This window comes from Lissotriton helveticus, chromosome 4_1 (genome assembly GCF_964261635.1).
Source record: "Lissotriton helveticus chromosome 4_1, aLisHel1.1, whole genome shotgun sequence".
NCBI lineage: Eukaryota > Metazoa > Chordata > Amphibia > Caudata > Salamandridae > Lissotriton > Lissotriton helveticus.
The window spans coordinates 716042628-716060542 of NC_136063.1; the positions used below are offsets into that span (position 1 = coordinate 716042628).

Below are 17915 nucleotides of genomic sequence, written 5' to 3' on the forward strand. Positions count from 1 at the left end.
AGGTGAGCCACCCCGCCGTAGTCCTTCAGCGCGTGGGCACAATTATGGTACAACAATTTAATGACAGTTTTAGATTCACACTGTAATAACCAATTGCAGGTTTCGGTATGTTGTGAATAAAAACAACCATACGTTTGAAATTCAATCTTCGTATATTGAATAATTAAAAAAAATTTTTTTTTTTACTTTCTATGATTCTTTTTCCTTTCCCAGTCTGGGACCCCTCTATCTTTAACTCAAACGCAGATTGTCACATGTTTAAGCGCAAAGAGTAGTAATCTCTATCATTTCTCCACATCAGATTTACAGGGTTCACGGCTAAGGGTAATTTCAGGGCAGACAAATAAATGGGGTTATACAGGTGAGCTCCTAATCAAGGCCTGAGTGAAGGATTTCCCTCCTGAGAAGCTGGACCTCATAGCTCATATTCCACAGAGACGTTAGAGGTACAGAGAGGACTTGAACCTTAAAGACATTTTTAGTTGGCAAGTACTGTAATTCAGGTTCAAATCAATGGATGACTGGTGCCCCCTGGGAGGAGCTGTGAGACCGCTTAAGTGTAGTTACAGAGGTGCTGACAGATATGCCACACCCATTTCCCATGCAAGAAAAATTAAACACAGCAAAGTATAACTTAAGTGGCCACATTTCAACACAAATAGCAAAGACATTTTCCATCCTAAAGTTCCACACCAAAGGCTAAGCAATTAGTAAATAAAGATAGAGTAACAAGAAATGAGCATTTCTTTGACAGATAAAATTCAGTAAGCAGAGACTAACAAATGGAGAATTTAAGGCTTTGTTAAAGAGCGGACGGAAACATGAGCTGGAAAAACTTCATAAAAAGTTAAAAGCCCACGGGTTACCCAGCTTTCTACGGTGTGAACAGGCGGAATGCTTTTAAATTGTAGTATAGATGCACTCACCACACGATCCAGTAAGACCTGTCTGGCACAAGAAGCATGCATGTAAAACCTAACAAGTGCCCTATGTCTTCATAGTTCAGCCAGTCCTGCATTTTCAACCAAAAACACAAATCATGCTAGGATATGTTAGACCCACACTCAGATTGGGAAAAGTGAATCTACTGGACTCAACGTCCTCAGTCCCGATGGCTTAACATTCAGGACAGTGGTCCATTTGTGAGTTACCAGATGGACTACAAAGTATTCCAGTTCAAACAGAAAGTAGTTTACCCAGAATATAATATCAAGGAATTCTGCCGCCTGTGTTTTTCATGATTCTTCCCAAAGTTGGAGCTAAAAACAATGTGAGTTTTGTGCAACAGTACTACGCAGTGATTGTTATCCTGGCATGGCTGTTAGGCAATAAGAAGCAGCTGCTTCCTGGACACAGCCAGCTGCTTTGAAGTGCAAACACAAGGCCTTCACTGAACTTAAAGCAGCACACTTTCAAAATGAATGCTTCATTGTTGCAGCTGGAGAAAAGCCCTTGGTCAAAAGACGTGGCTGTGTCCCTTAGTGTAACCGAATGTGCAGCAGACGCAAGAGAGGGGAAAAGCAGTTAAGTAGAAGAGAAAGGGCTGAATAAACACACATGACCCCTCATGGTAACTTGTGTGGTAGAAGAGGTTGAACTCCATTGCAAGCAATACAAGGCGACTTTAAATGGAAGCAGGAACAAGCCGACACTACTGAAGAAGGTAGGGCAGTGTGGGCCCCCTCACTGTTGCATTTTGCTTCACTGGGAAAGGTGTGGCCCCCCTAAAAGCAATGACATTGCAAGATTGCCATGGGCCCCAACAGACAGGGAAAATAATATCCCCTTTTGTTAGACATGTCAGCCTTAGTGTTGTCTTCTCCCAAACCTTTTGCCTTACTGCTGTTTTTGCTGAAATCATTTTTGTTGTCCATGGGACTCTGCGCATTTACCACTACTACCCAGTGCTAAAATGATTGTGCTCTCTCCTTAAACATGGTAAAATTGGCTTAAACCCAATTTCGGCACATTTAATTTGCTTGTAAGTCCATAGTAAAGTGATACTGTTAATTAAATGCTGCCAGTGGGCCTGCAGCTCTGAATGTGTCTTTTACTTAAGTAGCCCTTTCAAAGATGTCTCAGGCCTGCCATTGCAGTCTGTATGTGCAGTTTTAAACTGCCATTTCGACTTGGCAAAATAAACCTTTTGCCAGGCCTAAACCTTATTTTTAATGCATACACGTCACCCCAACAGTAGGCCTTCAATAACCCATTAGGCAGTGTGTGGTGCAGGTGGCCTCAGGGTTCCTTGCTGTGGAGGGGCCCCCTCAGCCCATAAAAATGCCATTGCATGCCTGGCAGAATGTATGCTGTTAGAACTGAGGGTTTCTAGTTGGCAGAGCTAGGTACCTTTGACCAAATAGGGACCCTTGCTTCTAGTCAGGGAAAGTGGATTACACTCCTGGATAACCCCTGCTCATCCCCTTGGTAGCTTGGCACGAGCAGACAGGCTTATCTCAGAGGCTGTGTGTTAAGCATTTCTGAACACATATAGTAATACAGTGAAAACACTACAGATGGACACCACACAGGTTTTATAAAAACAAGTATTCTTTATATAGACTTAACACAAGACCACAAACGACAAAAATTCACAACACTGTACTCAAAATAGACTTAAAGGTGGTAGAAGTTTCTTAGTTCAAGTTGATGATAAATGTGACACGTTTCTCACAAAAGTACCTTGGATGGCAAACGCAAAACAAATAAAAGGTTTGCAGGGAGGGTGATGCGTCGGTTCCTTGCTTCGGGGGAGGCGATACGTCACGCCTCAATGCTTGCGCAGAGTAGGGGATGCGTCTGTTCCTTACTGGAGAGGAGGTGATGCGTTGATTCTCGTACTGCGTTCCGGTTACGATGCGGCAAGATGGAACAGCGATGCGACAATCCGATTGCATAAGATGGCGCCCTTGATGCGATGACATGAAAACGATGCGTGCACTCCCGACGGCCGTGCAGTGAATTCAGTAACTTTGGAGCCGCGACAGGCCCTGCGACACGCTTCTCTCGTGATGCGACGGCGACCCTTGCAGTGGCAACACGCTTCTCCAGTGATGCGACGGCAAACAGCTGCGATGAAGTCACGCTTCTCTGGTGATGCGGCAGCGGCCTCTGCGACGGCGACATGCTTCTCCGGCGATGCGACGGCAACAGCTGCGGCGGCGACATGCTTCTTCATGTCAAGTCGCACTCCCAGCGACACGCAGGCTTTTGCAGACAGAATTCCCAGCAAAGAAATTCAGAGGGGAGTTGGTGGTGAAGTCTTATAGCCCTGAGACTTCAGCAGGAGGCAAGCACAAGTTCAAGCCATTGGAGAAATATTCTGCAAGATGATGAACGTTCCTTAAAAGTTCCTTCTCCTTTCCTTGGCAATGAAGACACCACTGCAGGCCAACCCAGCAAACAGCACACTGGCTGAGGGTTGGCAAATGTTTGTCTTGTTTTCCCAGAAGTGATATAAAGTCCTGGGGTCTGGGCCCCAATATTTATACTGCAAAATCCTTTGTCCTCTGAAGGCAGAGGGGTCTGTACCTAGGACAAACCAGTTCTGTGCAGTCCTGGAGCATTTTGTTTACAGGACTCCTTCTTTCCTTTGTCAGGGTGGGTCAGGGTTCTCAGACATACCACAGGCGGAGGAGCCAGCATTGTGGAAGAGAGGCACAGCCCTATTCAGGCCTAGGTGCTACTCCTGCCACCACTCTACATGCAGATAGGTCTATTCAGCCCTGTGCTGACTCACCATGTCTCCTGAAGCCTCCCCAACCCCTGTCACTCACAAACAAGACTTGCAGTACACAAGCTAGCAGAGGCAGAATGGATGGTTAGGGAAGAAAATACCCACTTAATAAAAGAGGTATTTTCAAACACAGAATGTTAAAACCAACTTCACTAAAAGATGCATTTTATCATTCTGAGTTCAGGCCTACTAAAGTCGAATTTCTACGATGTTCCCTGAGTCAGTTGGCTTATAGGATGTTATAATCAAACTGCCCATTCTGGCCTATGGGGACAGGTGGCCTTGCAATTGTGAAAAACGAAAATGGTTGTATTTCACTATCAGGACATGCTACATACATTAGGGCATGTCCTACCTTTTACATAAAATGCACACTGCCCTGAGGCCTACCTTAGGGGTGTCTGATATGTAGAAAAGGGAAGGTTTAGGGACTGGCAAGTGGGTGCATTTGCCAAGTCGACATGGCAGTACTAGACTGCACACAGGCTCTGCACTGGCAGGCCTGAGACACACTTTACAAGCTGCTTCTGTGGGTGGCACAATCAGTGCTGCAAGTCCACTAGCAGCATTTGATCTACAGGCCCTGGGCGCACATGGTGCACTGTACTAGGGTCTGACAAGTAAACCAAATAAGCCAATCATGGAGTCACTAATCCATAACAACAATTTACAATAGAAAGCGTATGCACGTTAGCACTGAGCAGCAGTGGTAAAGTGCCCGGAGTCATAAAACAGCCACCAAGAGGTCAGAAAAAATACAGGAGGAAGGCAAAAAGTTCAGGGATGACCCTGGAAAAAGGGCCAAGTCCAACATATGCAATGGCATGGAATAAGAAACATAAATGCTTGGTAAAGCTGCTCAGCTTCCCCAAGCAGAAAAAACAGAAAACCAACACTATTAATTTAACATCCCTAGCAGGTGGAGGCCCAGCAAAAGGTACCCCAGCTGTCTATGGCAGGGTCATAATGCAGAACACTGTGACACAGGGAGGCCCCAAATATTCAGGGGCCAATTTTGAGCCCAAATCCGATGAATACCTCTGCAATCTGGGTGACGCAGTGGGCCCTCTTCACATTCTGCAGGGGGGCACATCATTTTGCGTTATACCATTGGTGCAGTGTATTTAAAAATTTGGACATGTACTTTTAATTCTTACATTTCCAGGTAGTGTACACTCTAAAATTTGTGTTGCCCTATTGGAAGATCTCCCTCTCCTATAGGATAACATTGGGTTACTTAAATACATTTAATAAGTAATAATTTTCAATTGAGAGCAGGTGGGATAGTCTATTTTGGTCTTCAAAGAATTTCAATGTAAAACCCTCTTTAATGGTAAAGTTGGATTTTAAGTCACAGTCCTCAAAATGCCACTTTGAGAAACATGCCGTTTTCTTGCCCTAGCAATTTGGTGCCTGCAGCCTGTACCATACGGCACCAAACTAAGTCTACCTTGCAGTTGACCTTTGTGTATTACTCCCACACAGTGAGACAATGCAGAAATAGGTGTTGGTAGGATGGTCCAGCTCTGACTTGATATCAGGGCGGAGCTATCACCTACCACACTTGAACATCACAAAGCTTCTGCCTCGGCACACTCACAAAGGGTTTCACACTAGTCTTTTGTGCCCCCAGACAAGCTGGGGCCAGGACAGGGAGGCTGGACACATCAGATTATAGACCTCTGTAGGGGAGGACTCCAGAAGCTTCTCCCACTTCAAAGTAGGCACCACGTATAAATAGTGGACCCTCAGACCCAATTGTTGAGATGACTCTGGACGTGTGGACTTAGTCAGGAAGTCTGCCCTGTTGACCTGCTTGCTGACTATGGACTACTTTGGGGCCCAAGGCTTGCTGTTGCTGCACCAGGACTCTCCTGCTGCTGAGAGCTGCCCTGCTGAATCCACCTGCCTGCGTGGACTCCTGAAAATCTCCAAGGGTCAGTTGGCTGGCCCACTGTTCAATAGAATTGAAAGATTCTCCTCAGGATGAAAACATAGCTCACATAAACCACTCAACCTTTGTTATACATACAGACAACATTCAAAGAGACACCACCTCCAAGTACCACAGAAGTTAAGGAAAATGTACATGGCTTTAATCCTCTTAAATAAAAATTATTTCACATTTATATTCTATATCTGAGAACATTGTTATGTTAAAAACACGTACATCACAACAAATAACGATAATATAAAAACAGGACAATAAAAACTGTGACACAAGGGAAAGCATTTAAGACACCATAATTAATCTATTATAAAACCGAAAAATCTGCTTATTGTATCAACAGAGGTCCATGACAGTATTGGATCCCATATAAAGACTCCCTATGTACTGCAGATTCTGCTTTAGATTCAATATATTTCGGTGAACACTCTTTTTATTAGCCACCTTATTCAGGAATATATACATTTGTCTCCTATATAATTCTAAATAACATACAATGGTGATGTTTTTAGGGCTATCAAGCTCTAAAGATCCTTCCCAAATAAAGAGCAATGTCTTTAAAACTTCTTAATTTTCTTTCTTAATTTATTGAATAGGAAAGACCTTCTATCATCAACTATGATAGCAATCAATAACACCCACTACATTCTCTAATGGGGCAAATGCTCTAATTATCAATATGACCTTCACTGGACCCAGGTCCGAGTGCTAGATTCATACTATACAGGAGTCCCTCTGATTGACTATCATCATATTTATGTACCAAAGCCAAATACTTGTTGTCTTACACATATTAGTGGTACCTATCTCTTCTTAGGGCCCGATTCTGATCTGGGTCGGAAAGCTCTCTGACCGAGCCGGAACCGGAGTGTTTTCCGACCAAGCCGGACTCCCGCAGTCCGACCGAGCGAGTATGATGCAGCCGCATGCTGCCAGACTCGGTTCGGTCGGACTCCCATAAGAGTCAATGGGAGCCAGTCGTACGACGCATACATGGGCTCCCATTGACTGAATGGGCATGTCTCTCACAAAGGCGCTCCCTACAGTGGGTACGAATCAGTGCCATCCGCATAGTACATGCCTGTGTCCGAGTCGTAAGGCTGCGGGTGACAGGGGGCCGACGGGGACCCCCAAAGGCAACGTCCCGGACGTTTTGCAAGCCGGAAACTTCGCCTTTAACCGGCTGTCTGACACGTGCATCGTACTGGCTTGGTCATAAATCGCATCCATTGCACGGCACGGTTTGCCTACGGACGAGACGCACGGAGCGGTTCCGACCCGGAAATGATACGGTCGGTGAATTTCGCGTTGCTTGCATCGTACTTGCTCGCTCGTACAGCTGTACGAGTCAGGCGGAAAACACGCATACGGCTCAAACTTTTTCCGGACAGATTGCGTTCGGTGCCCTTCCGACCCAGATCGGAATCGTGCCCTAAATGGCCACTTGACAGTACCCTCTGTGGAATCACTTCCTTCTTTGTAAGATAAAAACCCTCAAGCTACAAGGACATAGAAGGCTTCTTCAACGTCATTGCATCTCAATAAAGTGTGACGTAGTCTACCATCGACTGTGGCCCAATGCGATGCAGCTCATCCTTGACACCGACGCATCTCAGTACAAGTCCTTGCTAGCCCCAGCGACTTCTTCGAAGCTGACACAGCCCGATGCTGACACTGGCTGCACAACTCATCTTGTCCCCTGCACCGATGCAACACAGGCCTCTGTAAGCCCCACTAGCCTTTTCAACAATGCAGGACCTCATATTGCAGCTATTCATCGATGGTTCCTCAACGCCGGCCGGCACAGCTCAGTGCGAAGACTATAACTCTTGGTGCCCAGGCCCACAAGGTACTTTTCAGCAGACTGAACTCAGTCCTGTATCCATCCTATGCTCTAGCTCGATTAGCCAGAACTTGTGACTTGGACCAGTTCTCCCAAGACCAGATGACGCAGTTCGCGCTTTTTGGTTCTTGGCGCTTGATTTTCACAAAACCTTTAAAATTGCATATCTTAAGGTCTACTGATTGGAATTTTGTCGTTTTGGTGTCAAATATTTTTCTTGTGTTGTATTTTTTCTTTAGTACTGTTTGTGAACTGCATAAATACTTTACACATTGCCTCTAAATTAAGCCTGACTGCTTTTGTGCCAAGCTACCAGAAAGTTCAGCACAGCTTAAATTGGTGTTTGCTTGTCTTCACCCTGACAAGAATTGTGGTTGCTGCTTAAGTAGGGTGTCAAAAACCAGTAACCCAATTTCTCATGCCTATTCTGTTTGGTTGCTGTTGGACTCGGCTCTCTCTGCAGGGTAACCCTCAAACGTTATGCTTTCGCTATTTCTATCTTTGCTGGATCGGTTTTTGTTGGCCTTAGGACTCTATGGACTGTTGCCCAGTGCTAAAGTGCTTGTGCTATCTCCCTAAAACATGGTAAAACTGCCTTAAACCTGATTGTCATATTTAATTTACTTATAAGTCCCTAGTAGAGTGGTATACCATATACCCAGGGTCTGTAAAGTAAATGCTACTAATGGGCCTGCAGCAATTATTGTGCCACCCACTTAAGTAGCACCTTAAAACATGTCCCAGGCCTGCAGCTGCATCCTGAATGCAATTTTAAACTGCCAGTTCAACTTGGCTATTTAAACCCTTTGCCAAGCCTTAAACTCACCTTATCTTACATATGTCACCCCTAGGGTTCCATGTTTAAATATTGGTGTAAAAAATAAAGTTTACAAAAATATCGACTCCCTATACTTAAACAGGCAAGTACAATAATATTGAATCAAAAATATCGAAGAAATATAGATGTAAAAAATATTGACTTAAAAACTATATATAACTTAAACAAAATATATTAATTCATTTTATTAGTTTTCACAAAATAAATTACATTTAATATATTTTAACTAAATATAACAAAAGTTATTTTAAAAAATATAAACACACAAAAATGTGTACATATACATATATTTACTTCAATACATTTTAATAACTATTATCTTTATTTAATTTTTAAACATTTTAAATTATATAAAAATAAAATGCATACATATATAAATCATTTAAAATAAAATAAAACATCCTATAATTAATAAACACATTAAACTTAAAAATACATACATTTCACAACACTATAATTACAATAGCAGGGAAAATTTTGGGTAGCGGAGGGGTAAAAATAACTATTCCCACACCAGTGAGTGCAACAGTAGGGAAAGTGTTGGATAGCGGATGGGTAAAAATTACTATTCCCACTCCAGTGAGTGCAACAGTAGGGAAAGTGTTGGCTAGCAGAGGGGTACAAATTCATATTCCCAATCCAGTGAGTGCAACAGTAGGGAAAGTGTTGGATAGCGGAGCGGTAAAAATTACTATTCCCACTCCAGTGAGTGGAAAGCAGGGAAAGTGTTGCAAAGCGGAGGGGTTAAAATTACTATCTCCACTCCAGTGAGTGCAACAGTAGGGAAAGTGCTGGACATCACACCAATAAAAAAGAATCTACATTTGTATTACATTTAATTTCCATTATTAACATAAATAATATTGAAATTTAAATATATTATTATTAACAAAGATAATAAACATTCATTAATTACACATTGTTTAACACTATAATATCCACAACACACCTAAAATAATTACACAATTACAATTAATAATTACTAATTAATTAATAAAAATTAATTAACAAATAATTAATAATTCATCAATAAAAAATACATTACTTCCCAACCTTCCCACCATTAACACCTATAAACACCACAACACACACCTACAATTAATTGAACAATTAACATAATTAATTAATAATTAATTAAAATTAATTAACTAATTATCAAACACTTTTTAATACATTAATGTACACATGTAACCCAACATCACAATTATACAATTATGAATACATATAAATTATTGAATGCATTTCATATAATTAAATTACTTCCCACCCTTTTCCCCTATAAACCCACAACCCACTACAGAACTAAAAACGCAAAATTCTATAAAAAAAATAACTACTAAAATGTTAACACATATACTAAAAATACAAGCGATTCTCATACAAAATACTAAAATACATAACATTAATAATAAATCGATATTTTTAACAACTATATTTTTGCAATCGATATTACTTACCTAACAATCGATATTCTTGACCATGATATTTTTTCCATCGATATTTCTATCCCACAATATTTTTACCTCGATATTTCTGTACATTGATATTTATACATCGATATCCTAGCGCTATACCCACCCCTAGGGTATGCCCTAGGTAGCCCATAAGGCAGGGTGCACTGTAATTAAAAGGTTAGAGATGCACTTTGTTTTGCATGTATTGGTAGTGAAAAAGTTTTAAATTCGTTTTTCAATACTGTGAGGCTTACCTGTCCCATAGGATGCCTTATTACATTTAATATGTGAGAATTTTTTATTGGGAACAGGTAAGCATTTCATGTTTAGTATCTATGAAATGTGATTAAAAATCCTCTTTAATGGTAAAGTTGAATTTAAAATTACAATTTTAAAAGTGCCACTTTTAGAAAGTTGGCATTTTCCTGCCCTTGCCATTTGGTCCCTGCAGCCTGTCCTAGGTCACATGACTTGGTAAAGTTGGCAGTTAGACTTTGTGAATTCCTCCCAGACCGCCACACGATATAGGAATTAGGTATGCCTGGATGGGCCATCAACTGGCAGGATGAGGGGACCAGAGCTGAGCACAGCCCCACTTGTAACTGAAGAGGCTGTGCTGTGTCTACACACAAAGGACTTGCCATGCCTGCAGTATGCATGCAGCCAGTTTGGTGCCAGGGCAGAGGAGTCAGGAAACTTCAAGCACTTCAAAGGGAATTCTCTAGAAACATCTGCTTCAAAGAACACTTTCTTCAAAAAATTTTCTAAACTGGAAGGTTAGCGCCGACCAAGCCCAATCCACATCTTGTATCTCCAACGCGGTCGGCCATGCTTTTCAACTTTGAACCGGTCTCGCGCAACAAGATGTCCGCTGTTGGAGCTTTGATCTTTTAGGTGCTGGGTTTTACCTTAGAGTTTAAAAATTCATAACTCAGATTCTACAGATTAGATTTTTGATATTTTGGTGCCAAATAATGTATTAGTTTTTACTCTTTCTTTTTTTTTTTTTAATTGGTGTGGGATTTTTCTTGTTGTGTTTCCACTTTATTACTGCTTGTGTGCTACATAAATACATTACACATTGCCTTTAAGTTAAGCCTGTCTGTTTTTGTGCCCAGCTAGCTAAGGGTTAAGCAAAGGTTAATTTAGTGACTTTTGTGATTCGCCATGACAGGGACTGTAGCTGCTGCTTAAACAGAGGTCAGCCTCCCTGCCCATCTTGCCCTCCACTGATTTATGTTGGACTGTCTCTCCATACTCACCTGCTGTCCTGTCTACCTTGAACACAGGGAGATCAGCTTGCTTAGGCTGCCATCTGAGTCTACAATACTGTGCCCACGAGGATCCTGATAGTTTGTTTTCAGTGGTGCATCTGCGAGCTTTAAAGTCTGTTTTTTACTTCATTTAAATTAATTGCAAGTTACAATTAATTAAAATGAAGTAAACAACAGACTGTAGAGCTTGCAGATGCACCACTGAACACAAACTATCAGGATAGTGTTTGGGGTTTAAGTCCAGTATGCTGGGGTTGAATATTTCTATTCTCGCAGTGTGTTTCCTAGTGGGACAAAGACTATAACGTTTGAAGATATTTAACATTAAGTCCAGATTTGAAGTAAGTTTTTAAGAATGGAAACTTGGAGAAAAATGTTATGAGAATACTGATGTCCTCATTACGAGTCTGCATAAACAGAAGGAAAAAACCCTACAGAACGCATATCAGTTGTTAAGGAGAAATGCACTGTTACACAAATGCTACATTCAAAACACTTCACAACTTATTACAGTTATATCATTTTTGTGTTTACAAAACCACTAGCACGGCAGAACTGTATCCACAGGACAAGTTTGCCAGGCTATAAGTTACTCATCGTGCCTATACCTGCCATGTCACAATGCAGAAACACCAGGCCTGGTTTTACCAAGTGAGGAACCACACACAATAAAATGGCTGCCAGAGCTGGGCAGGGGCTAGGGGCATTCACACAGCCCATGTGCTCAGTTCTTGCAGCATCACAGGAGCATGCCCTGCCTGCGGATGCCCTCCCTACCACCATCCCTTGACCCGCATTGACCTATTACTTCCATTAACAGCTGCTTACAGCAGAGGGTAATTTGGAGCAGAAAAGTACCCAGAACTGGGTGAGGTATAGGGATTCATATCTGGATATTGACTGCGAAATACCGGGTTCACGTTATACTGCGTTCCATGCCTGACACTGTGTGTGTTTGGGCCGAGATACCCATCGAAATAGGTGATTCTGTCCCTCCCATCTCCCTGTTCAAATTCTGAGCAATTCGTAATGAGGTCCCGAGTATCCTAATGATGTTTGACACTGTTCAACAATATTTACAGGTAGAGCAAAGGGATTTCTCTCCTGTTCGAATATACATATACTATTTCATTCCTTCTGCTCCTGCTCCCCTGCCTGCCTCGTCTGTTCTACCATTCGGTGTATCTTATGCTGTGTGTGGAATGCTGGCGCTGAGATGTGAACATCGTTTGTCTTTTCTTTTTTTAATGCACACTGTCTTCAATTGATTGTTTTATAAGTTTCAAAGATTTTATTTTTTCAAACTATAAGAAAGTACATCAATATATTGGCCATCATTATATTGATGTTTGGTTTCTCAAAATGTTATCTCTAATGTAACAATAGATGCAGAACAGCGCAAGTACGTGCATTCGAGCTCACTGACTGTGAAACTTGATGAGACACTGATGATCATGCGCCAGGGTCCTCAGTGTGTTATTGATCAGGAAAAGTGAAATCCAGCTTTATTGTTGTAGAGTGTGGGGAGGCCAACACTCTTATTCAGAGTTTATGATTGAATTGTGGTAGCCAGGTGAAAGTCCATGTGTTTGTTTGTATTGGCGTTGTCGTGTGTGATGCACAGTATAACTTTTGATGAAGTGTTGTGATAGTATTTTAGAACTGGGCACAAATTGCCCATTCACTCATTTGTGCTTTGCAAGTTTGAAATGACTCTTGGTGAGACGGGGTTTAGGAGACACCTGAGGGAACAGAGCAGGAGGCGTACGTCTGAAATTTAGGGCACCACTAAGAGTAGCCCAAAGCACCATCCCTGTGGGTGGGGGGGGGGGGTCATTCCAGATAACTACATCTTTCCCAGTGTTATTCAATACTTCTAGGACCAGAGACGTCTGGCCTGGACGACCTACAGAGTTACTGGTGCTGCAGGTCTCTGCCGCTCCTGGCCCCTGTTGTCTGCATCCTTCAGCTGGAGGGAGCAGTAACAGTTAACCCTAGCTAAAGTAAAAAGAAAAATGTCCTCCTGCGGCCCCTGGCCCATTTTGGTCCCACCACAGGCGTAAGAAAAAGCCCCCGCAAGATTTGAATTAGTGAATGGGCCTATATTTTGTCCCCCGAAAGGGTTAAAGCGTGGTATTCTACCGGATATTACTTGAAACCACAGCAATGGAGCGCACACCGCTAGCCCCTCCTCCGGATCGCCCCTCGGGACTCTGGTACTTATAGTTCAATAGTGGATCACCCAGGTGGGTGCAAGTCGGTACTTGTTGGACTGATGAATCTCTAGACCCGATACATGTCCCGGGTTTTTGGGTATCGCCCGAGACATGGCTCGGGTTTCGGGATAACTTCCCTCATCAGTAGAGAAAATGGTTAGGGGTGGAGGAGAAGGCCGCCAAACAACCGTCAATGGCCTCGATGCCCGAACCGGCACGCAGGGCAGCATCCAGGAGCCCGTCGGCTCAACGCTCAAGGGAGCCAATTAGTAGAAACCACAGCAATGGAGCGCACACCGCTAGCCCCTCCTCCGGATCGCCCCTCGGGACTCTGGTACTTATAGTTCAATAGTGGATCACACAGGTGGGTGCAAGTCGGTACTTGTTGGACTGATGAATCTCTAGACCCGATACATGTCCCGGGTTTTTGGGTATCGCCCGAGACATGGCTCGGGTTTCGGGATAACTTCCCTCATCAGTAGAGAAAATGGTTAGGGGTGGAGGAGAAGGCCGCCAAACAACCGTCAATGGCCTCGATGCCCGAACCGGCACGCAGGGCAGCATCCAGGAGCCCGTCGGCTCAACGCTCAAGGGAGCCAATTAGTAGAAACCACAGCAATGGAGCGCACACCGCTAGCCCCTCCTCCGGATCGCCCCTCGGGACTCTGGTACTTATAGTTCAATAGTGGATCACCCAGGTGGGTGCAAGTCGGTACTTGTTGGACTGATGAATCTCTAGACCCGATACATGTCCCGGGTTTTTGGGTATCGCCCGAGACATGGCTCGGGTTTCGGGATTCCTTCCCTCATCAGTAGAGAAAATGGTTAGGGGTGGAGGAGAAGGCCGCCAAACAACCGTCAATGGCCTCGATGCCCGAACCGGCACGCAGGGCAGCATCCAGGAGCCCGTCGGCTCAACGCTCAAGGGAGCCAATTAGTAGAAACCGCAGCAATGGAGGCGTTCTCCTCCACCCCTAACCATTTTCTCTACTGATGAGGGAAGTTATCCCGAAAACCGAGCCATGTCTCGGGCGATACCCAAAAACCCGGGACATGTATCGGGTCTAGAGATTCATCAGTCCAACAAGTACCGACTTGCAGCCACCTGGGTGATCCACTATTGAACTATAAGTACCAGAGTCCCGAGGGGCGATCCGGAGGAGGGGCTAGCGGTGTGCGCTCCATTGCTGTGGTTTCTACCGGATATTACTTGGCCCACGTTATTCTTCACTCTGTTGTCTCACGGGGAGATATTACCCAGTATCGCTAATTCTGGCCCCGGTATCTTTTTGTAGAAATAAAGGACTAATCATAATGGGACCCTTGGAGTACACACTATGCGGCAACACACCCAAGCATCAATCTCACACCGCTAACCTTATACTTTGCTTGCTGCTTAGCGTGCCCTATTTGCAGCTAATAAGGAAGCTTAGTACAGGTTCAAGGAGACTTTGAATTACTATGTCCGCTGGTTCGGGCACAACAAATGTGGCATGGTAAGGGCCTTGCAGTACTGCTGCAGAAAGACGTTTGGGTGTACTCTGCAAGAAGAAAAGGGGTTTCCATGCTCCAGGGAAGACTGCAGCAAACACAGCCTCTGTGGAGCACCTGCTATTAACCAAAAATACTCTAAATAAGGCTACACCCTGGTGAATGCCAAGCCATGGGATTGAGGGTGTAAAATTAATAGTGTTCAACAGCAACTTTATGTAGCACATGCTTGGTTACCTGGTGAAAATGCCATAGATCCAGCTGCCTCTCAGCACTGAACTTAAAGTAGCTCTTTTATTTGTGGTCAATGTGATAATTAGGACGCTGACAGCAAGAGCACAGGCTATAGAAATCGTAACGCAGCATGAGCATACTTGTGTGATAGTGACCACTCAAACAGACCTTGATAACATGCAACTTACAGTCCTAGTACATCCTTGTCCTATGATGTGCCACTTCCAGCCTGACCAGATTGCAAAAAATGTCAGAGACTTGGTGGGATTTTAGTGCTATTACTACCTTAATAACTTCCGTTCAAGTAAGTTGGGAGAGTGAGCTAGAGAGTGCACGTGCCTGCGTGTGTATGTGTGTGTGCATGTGTTTGTGTATGTTAGTTATTCTAAATCACGGTCAGGAATAACTCCTTGGCAAAACAAGGCATGCATGCCTGAAAGAAAATGTATGTCAGATTCAGCACTGGTAACAACTCCTGCTTAACCTTAGATTGGTGCATACGTGATATAAGAAATAAATTGCCCTCAGCTGTACATTATAAGCATATTGCAAGTCACAGAGGAGTTCCATAACCATATAGAGGAACGAGGCCAAAGGCCAAGTTCGTTTATAAGGTTATGGAAAGCCATGGTGACTTGCAATATCCTTATCCAGTATGCCATGGGGAACTTTATCCCATATAATACATGGTCACACCATCAATCCCTTTCCCACAAACCACTTAAAACTTTGGGGTGTAGATCTTTCATATGCATGTCTGCAAACATGAAGAATAAAAATAAAAACTAGAGGAAAATTAAACAAATGAAAAACCAGTTAGTTATTTTTTGCAAACCGATATTAGAAACAGTTCAATGCAAGTCAGTTAAACACATTTTTTTAAAAGCTGCACTAGCTCAGAATGTGTAGAAACATGCAACAAGAGTCTAGCTTTTCTCTAACTATCTAAAGAGTGCAAAAAATAAACTTGTTCTCTCTGTGTGTCCTTGTAAGCTAAAATATTAGAGCAGAAGAAAGAAAAGCAATGTTCCTCTTTCATTGCTTGAAACAGCTTCTTCAATTAAGCCCCGTCACCTGTCCTGTCTTTCACCTTGGCTGCTGGCTTTGGCAGGGGGCATTGTGACATAAGAGTTCTGACGTCTTCGGAGACTGGGTGTCCCAAGTCACTGATTATTACGAAATTAGAGATTTGCGATTATACAGGGATTACAGAAACCCATGATTTACAAAGATATTAATGAGCATTGTTATACTGATTACCATTTAATTTTAGTCTTGACAGTGGCACCTACTGCTTAATGTCCTTTATCCCCAGGCTTACTAAGAATCACAGAGAAAAGATATTTATGTCTATTGATTCTTTCTTATTTAACTGAGTCCTATTTAGACTGCTGAGAGACACAAATGGTAGGCAGGCTGTAGATGATTCAGCTACTGTGATATTTTCAGTGTTCGGAGCTTGCTCAGCACAGAGGAATGATACAAGTTAGAAAAAGGTTACACAGTGTGTGCATTCTTAGAATTTTTAGACCAGAGGGATTTTGATGAGGCAAAGCAAATTAAATTTGTCTGACAAAGTAAGCATTTTACCAACAGAAAATGTGTCTGAGTTTATCAGAGCAGAGGACATGAAAATACATTTTCTGTTGATGACAGGACGGCTTACCCTTCCATTTTTCAATTTGCATAGACACATAATTGATAAAAGAGGGAAATAAATGAAACTGAAGATGGAAGATTTATAGAAAAAGGCAATTTATTGATCGGTGAATTAACAGTTTCAGAGGCTTGCTTACTCCATGCGTACCAACAGGGAAACCCGCACAGAATGTAGGTTTTTCTGCCAAGACTTAGGGCCATATGTATGAAAGGGTTTTTACCCATTCTGTGTCTAAGGGAAAATGTGCTCATTCATATGGCCCATAGTTTGCAAATGAGTAGATGAAGTAAATTCAATATTTGAGTGGGACACCTTTATACAGCAGGAATGTCTGACAAAGTAAGCATTTTACCACGAATGCAAATGAAGGGTCAACAAAACAAAGACTAGATCTGCCCCAACATTACAAGTGCAGTTTCAGAATAGCTCTTGGGGAATATCATGCTCTGGAATCATCTTTTAGCTTTTAGGTTTGTAGGTTGGCATTCCTCTTCTTTCTCTACAAGTCAGAATGGGTCTCTGTGATGAGACCTTTGTGATTCACAGCTTATCAACCTTTCAGAATAACTACGGTCAGCCACACCTTCCCTGTCCATTGTGCAAATCATTTTGCCCAGACCTATTTGGGACCAGCCTAATTAAAAATTCAAGAACATTAGCGATTACATTTACAATATTGCAGTTGCAGACAAGGCCCCTGGTTGTATAGCTGTATTATGTTTTGCAACTACTGACTTTTTTTCAGTGACTTTAGTTAAAAAGAACTCTTTTCACAGTGGGGCCACTGGCCCAATTAATCTTTGCTGTATATTGAGTATTACGTTTGATATTGTGTGTATTGACTTTTGTGTAATTTCAATTTTACCTGAACTGACTCTTTATACAGTAAATGTATTTGATATATGTTAGTTATTATTAAAACGGTTGTGTACACACAACTTTTGGCTCAACTTTTATGCTGTATTGTTTCTTAGACTACTGTGTTGCACTCTACCTAAACCTACCCTCCACACACTGTCACTGTCCAGTCTAAGAAACTTAGGTGAGACCCTCTCTGTTTGTAGGCTGTGCACCTTGAGTGCTAGGGCATTGCACTTTCTCTCATTTACAGATCTCTGTGACCCCTGTAATTTTCCACACTGAATTACCCGTCTTGACTGTTGCTCATAAATAATTCTGGGCACAAAAAAGTCCCTTACTGTTTATGGAACATAAGCTACA

At 42.7% G+C, this 17915-nt stretch overlaps 1 protein-coding gene across 1 annotated transcript in view; it reads left to right on the plus strand.

Moving 5' to 3' along the window:
* LOC144828830 (ras-related protein Rab-10-like) overlaps nt 1-17915 on the plus strand; it is a 116284-nt gene that overhangs the window by 63080 nt on the left and 35289 nt on the right. The window lies entirely within an intron of this gene.